Below are 10,348 nucleotides of genomic sequence, written 5' to 3'. Positions count from 1 at the left end.
AGAGATGGGGGTCTCACTATGTTGCTCAGGCTGGTCTTGAACTCCTGACCTCAACTGATTCTTCTGCCTTGGCTTCCCAAAGTGGTGAGATTACAGGCATGAGCCATGGTGCTTGGCCTCTGTTGAAATTTATAAGAAATTACAGAAGATACTGAATAAGAGCAAGTCTACTAAGACAGTGTGATCCTTTGACCTGGGAGGCAGAGACCCTTTCAGAGTGCTCATGAGGTCAAAATTTGTCATAATGGCCAGGCACAGTAGCTCATACCTCATGCTGTAATCCTAGCACTTTGGGAGTCTGAGGCAAGAGAATTGCTTGAGGACAGGAGTTTGAGACCAGCCTGGGCAACATAGTGAGACCACATCTTTAAAGGAAAAAGGAGAAAAAAATTGTCATAACAACGTTAAGATACTATTTGGTATAAAAAGTAGCCAGGTGTGGTGGCATGCACCTGTAATCCCAGCTACTTAGGAGGCTGAGGCAGGAGAATCATTTGAACCTGGGTGGCAAAGTTTGCAGTGAGATAAGGTCACATCACTGCACTCCAGCCTGGGCAACAGAGCAAGATTCCATCTCAAAAAGAAGATATTATTTGGCCTTTTTCACAATTCTCGGGTAAATAGTGGAGTTTCCAAGTGACTACATGACAGGTACACAATGGAATTAATGAAATGCAGAAGCACATAAGAACCTATATCTCTTTTATTAAAGAGATCATGACACTTTTAATTAATACAAGTATTGATAATCCATATAACAAAACTTTTTTCATGTCCAGTTTTTCTGACAACCAAAAAATTGCCTAATTAGCAAATTAAACTAGTGTATTTCTGAATTAAAGTAACGATTACTATTTTTTCTTAAATACTTTTGTTTTGGCCAGGAGCAGTGGCTCACACCTGTAATCTCAGCACTGTGGGAGGCTGAGGCAGACTGACTGCTTGAGGCCAGGTGTTCAAGACCAGCCTGGGCAACGTGGTGAAACCCTGTCTCCACTAAAAATACAAAAAATTAACCAGGTATGGTGGCACGCACCTGTAGTCTCAGCTACTCAGGAGGCTGAGGTGGGAGGATTGCTTGAGCCTGGGAGGTCGAGGCTGCAGTGAGCCAAGATCATCCCACTGCACTCCAGCCTGGGCAATGGGAGTGAGACCCTGTCTCAAACAACAACGCAAAGTTCTGTTTTGCCAAACTAGGGTTTTATTGTTGTTGTTGTTGTTGTTAGTTTAGTTATGGAGTCCCACTTCCTTTACTGCCCATCATCCATTGTACCCTCTGCTGCTTAAGAATCCCCAGTTTTCGGCCAGGCACAGTGGCTCACACCTGTAATCCCAGCACTTTGGGAAGCCAAGGTGGGAGGATCCTCTGAGGTCAGGAGTTCGAGACCAGCCTGGCCAACATGTTGAAATCCCATCTCTATTAAAAATACAAAAATTAGGTGGGAATGGTGGTGTGCGCCTGTAATCCAGGCTACTCGGGAGTCTGAGGCAGGAGAATCGCTTGAACCCAGGAGGCGAGACTGCAATAAGCCGAGATCGTGCCACTGCAAGCCAGCCTGGGAGACAGAGGGAAACTCCGTCTCAAAAAATAAATAAATAAATAAATAAAAAAGTCCCCAATTTTCTAATGGGGAGCCACCTCCCCAGTGATCTCAGTCCATGAGGTTCAAGAGGAGGTGAGCACTACTCCTGGATTCCAGCATGCACATGTAACCCAGGCCTAGACAATCAGTGTATTCTATATACCTAGAACAATGATGGGTGCAGTCATATAACCATGCATGACCCGATCAAACAATGCAGCTCAACTCTGGGAGTCATTAGAACTGTTCTGAAAGAGGCACTGTCCTGACACTGGGATTGCTGAAAGGATAGAATATAAGCTTGGAGCCTTATCACTCTAAAGGAAGAGCATACCCAACAAAGAAAACGCCAAGAAGTAGAAAGAGGAAGACAAAGTCCAAATGACATCATTCAGCCCTGGATTCAGCCAAGGCTGAACTTGTCACACACATGAGTCAATAAATTTTCCTTTTAGATTGAAGCCAGTTTGAGCTAGATCTTCTGACATGTGCAACTGTAAGAGTCCTGACTAATATAATTACATATGGTTAATAGTCCTGATTCATTACATTAGTCTTTTAAGTCCTGATTCATTACATTAGTCTTTTACCATGCCAAGTGCTTATATAAAATCTTCCCGGCCGGGCGCAGTGGCTCACGCCTGTAATCCCAGCACTTTGAGAGGCCGAGGTGGGCAAATTGTCTGAGGTTGGGAGTTCGAGACCAGCCTGGCCAATATGGTGAAACCGGGTCTCTATTAAAAATACAAAAAATTCGAGGCCGGGCGCTGTGGCTCATGTCTGTAATTGCAGCACTTTGGAAGGCCGAGGTGGGCGGATCACGAGGTCAGGAGATTGAGACCATCCTGGCTAACACAGTGAAACCCCATCTCTACTAAAAATACAAAAAATTAGCCGGGCATGGTAGCCGGCGCCTGTAGTCCCAGCTACTTGAGAGGCTGAGGCAGGAGAATGGCGTGAAACTGGAAGGCGGAGCTTGCAGTGAGTGGAGATCACGCCACTGCACTCCAGCCTAGGCGACGGAGTAAGATTCTGTCTCAAAAAATAAAATAAAATAAAATAAAATAAAAATAAATAAAATAAAATTATCCCAGCTTAGTGGTGCACGGCTGTAATCCCAGCTATTCGGGAAACTGAGACAGGAGAATCACTTGAGCCTGGGAGGCGGAGGTTGCAGTGAGCCAAGAACGTGCCACTGCATGCCAGCCTGGGCAACAGAGTAAGACTCTGTCTCAAAAAAAAAAAAAAAAAAGAAAGAAATCTTCCCTTAGAGTTTATTTGCCCCCAAAAAAGCCATATGATACAATACTTACCTAATGAATTGTTTCTGGATTTTTATATCCTAAAACAATCTACAAAAGCAACCTAAGGGTCCATCAGCAGATGAACGGATAAATAAAATATGGTACAGATACAATGGAGTACAATTCAGCCATAAAAAGGGATGAGATCCTGTCATTTGCAACAATATGGATGGAACTGGAGGTCATTATGTTAAGTGAAATAAGCCAGACACCGAAAGACAAACTTCACATGCTCTCAATTATTTGTGGGAGCTAAAAATTAAAACAACTGAACTCATGGAGACAGAGAGTAGAAGGATGGTTACCAGAGGCTGGGGAAGGTAGTGGAGGCATAGGGGGAAGTGGGGATGGTTAATGGGTGTGGAAAGTAGATGGGGATGGATACCCCCATTTACCATGATGTGATTATTATGCATTGCATGCCTATATCAAAATATCTCATGTACCCTATAAGTATATATACCTACTGTGTACCTACAAAAATTTTAAAATAAAATAATCTACAATTTTTTTTTTTTTTTTTTTTGAGACAGAGTCTCACTCTGTTGCCCAGGCTGGAGTGCAGTGGCGGCATCTCGGCTCACTGCAGCCTCTGCCTCCTGGGTTCAAGCGATCATTCTGCCTCAGTCGAGTAGCTGGGACTACAGGCAGTTACCACCATCCTTGGCTAATTTTCTTCTTTTTTTTTTTTTTTTTTTGAGACGGAGTTTCACTCTTGTTGCCAAGGCTGGAGTGCAATGGTGCAATCTCGGCTCACCGCAATCTCTGCCTCCCGGGTTCAAGCGATTCTCCTGCCTCAGCCTCCTGAGTAGCTGGGATTACAGGCATGCGCCACCACGCCCAGCTAATTTTGTGTTTTTAGTAGAGACGGGGTTTCTTCATGTTGGTTAGGCTGGTCTCGAACTACCGACCTCAGGTGATCTGCCCGCCTCAGCCTCCCAAAGTGCTGGGATTACAGGTGTGAACCACCATGCCTGGCCAACAAATTATTTTTAATAGGATAAAACAGGGGAAATATCATTACCATAATATAATCATTATCACCTAGTAAAGGATATTTGTCTCACCAAAAAATAAACAATTCTCATGAAAAATAATCTTCAAAACAAAAAGAGATAGCAGTCGGGCGTGATGGCTCATGCTTGTAATCCCAGGCTGGTGGATCACCTGAGGTCTGGAAGGAGGCCGAGGCTGGTGGATCAACTGAGGCTGGAGTTTGAGACTAGCGTGGCCAACATGGTGTAACCTAGCGTCTACTAAAAATACAAAAATTAGCTGGCTGTGGTGGCGCATACCAGTAATCCCAGCTACTCAGGAGGCTGAGAAAGGAGAATCACTTGAACTGGGGAGGCAGAGTTTGCAGTGAGCTGAGCTCACACCACTGCACTCCAGCCTGGGCGACAGAGGGAACTCTGTCTCAAACAAAAACAAACAAAAAACAACAAAAACCAAAAAGAGATAGCTCAATTCATTCTCCCCTCCTTCAAATATTTGTTTCATTTGTGAAAAATGCAGTGCTAAACTCTGAGGGAGAGCAAACTGAGTAAGTTTTTTTAGGACTTTATAATTTAGCAGGACTGATAAAACATGTATGCAAATAAGTTATTCAGTGTTCCCTGAGAATTAGAGAATAAAAATAAATAATATCTAGAAGAGGTTTAAAAAATCCTGTAATACTATTAAAGCTGTAAGAGTTTTTGGAGATGTGACAATTCTGTCAACACGTGTGGAGGAAATTGCAGTTCAGCGAGCCAGTGACTTAGTTCCCATAGCAAGTCAGTGGCAAAATCCCACTAGAAACCAGACCTCTTAGACACAGTCCAACATTCTTTCTTATTACCCCACCCTACCTCTGTTAGAAGAGAAGCAAAATACCAAGAAGTTTCTTGAAGTATAATTTTTCTTCAGCACAACCTGAAATGGAGAGAGAATCTCCAAGACCACACTAAAATAAGTGTGATTCTCTCTCTCTTTTAAAAAATCATTTATAGAGATACAACAGCCAAGACTCTGCCTCAGTTCTCAGAGTTTGGCTTCAACTTTCTGTCATGGTTTTTCTCTCATTGACTTTTGTTTTTTATTAGTTTAACCTTGAATGTGCAACAACTTCGCCTGAGCAAAATCCCAAACAGCTTGTTTTGAACATGTTTGTTCTCTTCTCTCTTCTGGGCAAACTAATGGAGTCTGGGAGTGCAAACTTTAGTTACCTAAGTTAAACTTAATCCAGGAAGTCTTCTTTGGCTGATTTCCCAGTTTGGCAGTGCCAGCCTGAACAAAAGACTTAAACACTGCAAATTCTAATTCTCTTGTGAGTAAGAGCTTTGTCTAGGGGAAATAAAGAAAATACAAGTATTCAAAACTAGCACTGTTATTCCTAGACACCTTTTTGTCAAGAACTTACAAAGAGGACTTGTTCTCATTAGAAATCATTGCTGTGAAGTACAATTTTTACAGTGTTACTGAGATGGCAACTCCCTACAAACAATTTGAGATAGTGGATTAAAAATTTGGTTTTAAAGAACAAAGTAGAGGTCTCACACTCCCTGTTTTCAAAACTTACTACAAAGCTACAGTAATCAAAACAGTGTGGTACTGGCATAAAGACAGACCAATAGAGTACCATACAGAGCCCAGAAACAAACCATTGCATAGTCAAGTGATTTTTGACTAGAGTGCTGAGACCATTCAATGGGGAAAGGACAGTCTTCAAGAGCAAAGGTACTGGAAAACTGTATACCCACATGCAAAAGGATGAAGTTGCACCCTTACCTTTTACCATATATGAAAAACAATTCAAAGCCAGGCGTGGTGGCCCACGGCTGTAGTCTCAGCTACTGGGAAGGCTGAGGCAGGAGGATCACTTCAGTTCAGGAATTCAAGGCTGCAATGAGTTATGATCATGCCAGTCTTGGTGACAGAGTAAGACCATTACCCCCCACTGCCCTGAATCCTCAAAATGGATCAAAGACATAAACATAAGAGCTAAAATTGTAAAGCTCTTAGAAGAAAACATAGGAGAAAAGCTTCACGATACTGGATTTGGCAATGATTTATTGATATGACGCCAAAAGCACAGACAACAAAAGAAAAAAGAGATAAATTGGACTTCATCAAAATTAAACACTTTTATATATCAAAGGATATCACCAACAGAGTAAAAAGGCAACCCACAATGGGAGAAAATATTTGCAAATCCTTTATCTGATAAGGAATTAATATCCAGAATATATAAAGAACTCCTATAACTCAACAACATAAAAACCAAAAACCCAATTCAAAAATGGGCAAAGGACTTGAACGGACATTTCTCCAAAAAAGACATACAGATGGCCAATAAACACTTGAAAAGACGTTCAACATCGCTAATCATTAGGAAAATGCAAGCCAAAGCCACGATGAGATACCACTTCACATCCGTTAGGAGAGTAAAAGAAAGAGAGAGAGAAAGGAAGGAAGGAAGGGAGAGAGGGAGGAAGGGAAGAAGGGAGGGAGGGAGGGAGGGAATATTAAATTTTGGCAAGGATGTGGAGAAATTGGAACACTTGTGTGTTGTCAGGGGAATGTAAAATGGTGCAGCCTCTGTGGAAAATACTATGGAGTTTCCTCAAAAAAAAAAAAAATTTTTTTTTTTGAGACAGAGTCTAACTTTGTCACCCAGGCTGGAGCGTAGTGGCGTGATCTTGGCTCACTGCAACCTCCACCCAGGCTCAAGTGATTCTCCTGCCTCGGCCTCCAGAGTAGCTGGGATTACTCAGCCTCCCGAGTAGCGGGGATTACCACCACGCCCGGCTAATTTTTGTATTTTTAGTAGAGACGGGGTTTCACCATGTTGGCCAGGCTGGTTTTGAACTCCTGACCTCAAGTGATCCGCCCGCCTTGGCCTCCCAAAGTGCTGGGATTACAGGCCTGAGCCACCGCGCCTGGTGAAAAATTAAACATACTCATAAATTTAGCTACAATGCAGCTTGTGTGCTTTATCCTTTTCCTTAATTATGTGACACTGAAGAGTTGCTTGTCTTGTTTTCCTTTATAGAAGTTTGTTTTTTCTTTTTCTTCTTTTTTTTTTTTTTTTTTTTTCTGAGACAGTATCTGGCTCTGTTGCCCAAGCTGGAGTGCAGTGGCACAATCTTAGCTCACTGCAACCCCCACCTCCTCGGCTCAAGCCATCCTCCCACCTCAGCCTCCCGAGTAGCTGGGACTACAGGTGCACAGCATCACACCTGGCTAATTTTTGTATTTTTTGTAGAGATGAGGTTTTGCCATGTTGCCCAGACTGATCTTGAACTCCTGAACTCAAGTGATCTGCCCATCTTGGCTTCCCAAAGTGCTGGGATTACAGGTGTGAGCCACCATGCCCATTCAGAAGTTTTTCTTAATGTGAAAGTAATTTGACCAAGTTTTTTTTCTTTTTTTTTTGTTCATTTTGAGACGGAGTCTCACCCTGTCACCCAGGCTGGAGTGCAGTGGCGCAACTGCAACCATCGCTACCTGGGTTCAATCTATTCTCCTGCCTCAGTCTCCCGAGTAGCTGGGACTACAGGCACTTGCCACTACACCCAACTAATTTTTGTATTTTTAGTAGAGACGGGGGTTTCACCATGTTGGCCAGGCTGGTCTCGAACTCCTGACCTCAAGTGATCCACCCTCCTCGGCCTCCCAAAGTGCTGCAATTACAGGTGTGAGCCACCGCGCGCGGCCTTGACCAAGTTATGATGCATTACTCTCTTTAAAAAAAAATCCCCTCTTTAAACAGAGCTATAAAGTGGCCAAATCTGAGAACAATCACATTCATTTTAGTTATAATAAATTTAATATTTGTAAATATAAAAAAACTTTAAACATAAAATTACAATATGATCCAGCAATTCCACTTCTAGGTATATACTCAAAAGAAGTGAAAGCAGGGACTCAGACAGATATTTGCATACCAGTGTTCACAGCAGCTTTATTTACAATTGCCAAAAAGTGGAAACAATCCAAATGTCCATCTAAAATGAATAGACTTTTTGTTGCTGTAGAGACAGGAGTCTACCTATGTTACCAGGCTGGTCTCAAGCTCCTGGCCTCAAGTTTTAAAGCAGAGTTTATTAAAAAGCTTTAAAGCAGGAACAAAAGGAAGTAAAGTACACTTGCAAGAGGGTTCAAGTGGGCAACCTGAGAGATCAAGTGCACAGTTTGACTTTTGACTTGGAGTTTTGAATTTTTTTTTTTTTTTTTTTTTGAGATGGGATGTGGGATCTTGCTCTATTGCTCAGGCTGGTCTTGAACTCCTGGGCTCAAGCAATGCTCCCACCTCAGTCTCCCCAAGTGCTAGGATTGCAGGTGTGAGCCACCACACCAGGTCTGACTTGGAGTTTTATGCATTGGCATGCTACTGGAGGGTTATGTCCCTTCTGCCCTGATTCTTCCCTTTTGGGGTAGGCTGTCGGCATGCGAAGCGGCCTGCCAGCACTTGAGAAGGGCCACATGCGCAGTGTGTTTACTGAAGTTGTATGCATGCTCAGTTGAGGCATTTTTCCCTTACCAGCTGTATGTTTACACTCCGCCATTTTGCCTCTTAGTGACTTGAGGCGTTTTTCCCTTACCAGTCAAGTGTTCCTAAAGGAAGGTCACATACCAGTTAAACTCTGCCATTTTGCCTCTTAGTGCACATGCTTGAGCCCACTCACCCAACTCCTGAGATGTTTTATTTTATTTTATTTTATTTTTTGAGACGGAGTTTTGCTCTTGTTGTCCAGCTGGAGTGCAGTGGCGTGATCTCGGCTCACTGCAACCTCCACCTCCCAGGTTCAAGCGATTCTCCTGCCTCAGCCTCCTGAGTAGCCCCCACCACCACACCTGGCTAATTTTTGTATTTTTAGTAGAGACGGTGTTTCACCATGTTGGCCCAGCTTGTCTTGAACTCCTGACCTCAGGTGATCTGCCCGCCTCGACAGATGCTGAGATTACAGGCGTGAGCCACCACACCCAGCCAACTAATTATTATTTCAGAGAGGCAGTTTAACAAGCGCCTGATGGTTGTGACGTTCCTGGATGTTGGGGGCTCTCTCCTTCCCTGCTAATGTCTAACTAACTACCAACTGTAACAACTGGAAAAGACAAATAATGTATTCCACTTATATGGGGTACCTAGAGCAATCAAACTCATAGAGACAAAGTAGAATGGTGTCTGCCCAGGGCTAGAGGGAGGAGGGAATGGGACATTATTATCTAATGGACATACATTTCAGTTAGGGATGATGAAAAAGTTTTGGAGATGAGTAGTGGTGATAGCTACTCAATAACAGGAACGTACCTAATGCCACTGAACTGTACATTTTAAAATGGTAAATGTTATGTTATATATATATATTTCGAAAAAGAAGAAAAATGTTGACCAGGCACAGTAGCTCATACCTGTAATCCCAGCACTTTCGGAAGACAAGGCAGGAAGATCATTTGAGCCCAGAATTCGAAACCATCCTGGGCAAATAGTAGGACCTTGTCACTACAAAACAAAAAAATAGCCGGTGTGGTGGAGTGCACCTGTAGTCCCAGCTACTCTGGAGGCTGAGGTGGGAGAATTGCTTGAGCTCAGGAAGTTGAGGCCACAGCAAGCCATGATCCCACCACTGCACTCCAGCCTGAGCAACAGAGTGCAACCCTGCCTCGAAAAAAAATTTTTTTTTTTTTTTAGGCACATATTTATTGAGAATAATTTTCAAGAATCAAGCTTGCTTATCTGTACGGCTTTTTCCCCCGCAGGTTAATATGCACTTTGAAGTTTCATTCATTGATTGCTGAATGTCTGCTTTGAAGTTCCATTCACAGATGTTCATTGACAACTTGCTGAAGTTGCAACAGTGAGCAAAACAGACATAGCTGCAGCCACAACAGAGCTTACTGTTTATTGGGGGAAATAGGTAAAAAGAAGTTAAATAAATAGGCTGGGTGTGGTGGCTAATGCCTGTAATCCCAGCACTTAGAGAGGCCAACGTGGGCGGATCACTTGAGGCCAGGAGTTCCAGACCAGCCTGGCCAACATGGTGAAAACCCATCTCTACTAAAAATACAAAAAATTAGTCAGGCATGGTGGCACACGCCTGTAGTCCCAGCTACTCGGGAGGCTGAGGCAAAATAATTGCTTGAACTTGGGAGACAGAAGTTGCAGTGAGCTGAGATCACACCACTGCACTCCAGCCTGGGCAACAGGATGAAGCTCTGTCTCAAAAAAAAAAAAAAAAAAAAAAGAACTTAAACAAACATATAAAATAATGAATTATAAATGTGAAGAAGTAAACGTTGTGCTAATATACAGATTAATGGGGGTGGGGAAGACCTACTTTAGATGGATCTGATAGTTGCTTTATTGTATGCTAGAGCTGAGTGATATAATAAAAATAAATATTTGGTCTATGACCTCGGTTCCCAGCACACAGCTCTTAAAACTCTTGGAATCTCTGGAGAGATAAGAATGTTTTG

At 42.8% G+C, this 10,348-nt stretch overlaps 1 long non-coding RNA gene across 1 annotated transcript; it reads left to right on the top strand.

Annotated features, from left to right (window-relative positions):
- Positions 1 to 293: 293 nt before the first annotated feature.
- On the top strand, positions 294 to 10,066 carry LOC129058568 (uncharacterized). The gene is made up of 3 exons (XR_008523740.1): positions 294 to 651; positions 885 to 1,020; positions 9,632 to 10,066. It is a non-coding gene; the product is annotated as an uncharacterized LOC129058568 (long non-coding RNA).
- Positions 10,067 to 10,348: the final 282 nt, after the last annotated feature.

This window comes from Pongo abelii, chromosome 2, assembly GCF_028885655.2.
Source record: "Pongo abelii isolate AG06213 chromosome 2, NHGRI_mPonAbe1-v2.0_pri, whole genome shotgun sequence".
Classification (NCBI taxonomy): domain Eukaryota; kingdom Metazoa; phylum Chordata; class Mammalia; order Primates; family Hominidae; genus Pongo; species Pongo abelii.
The sequence above is the reverse complement of the archived record's forward strand: the minus strand, read 5'-3'. Positions and strand labels throughout refer to the sequence as shown.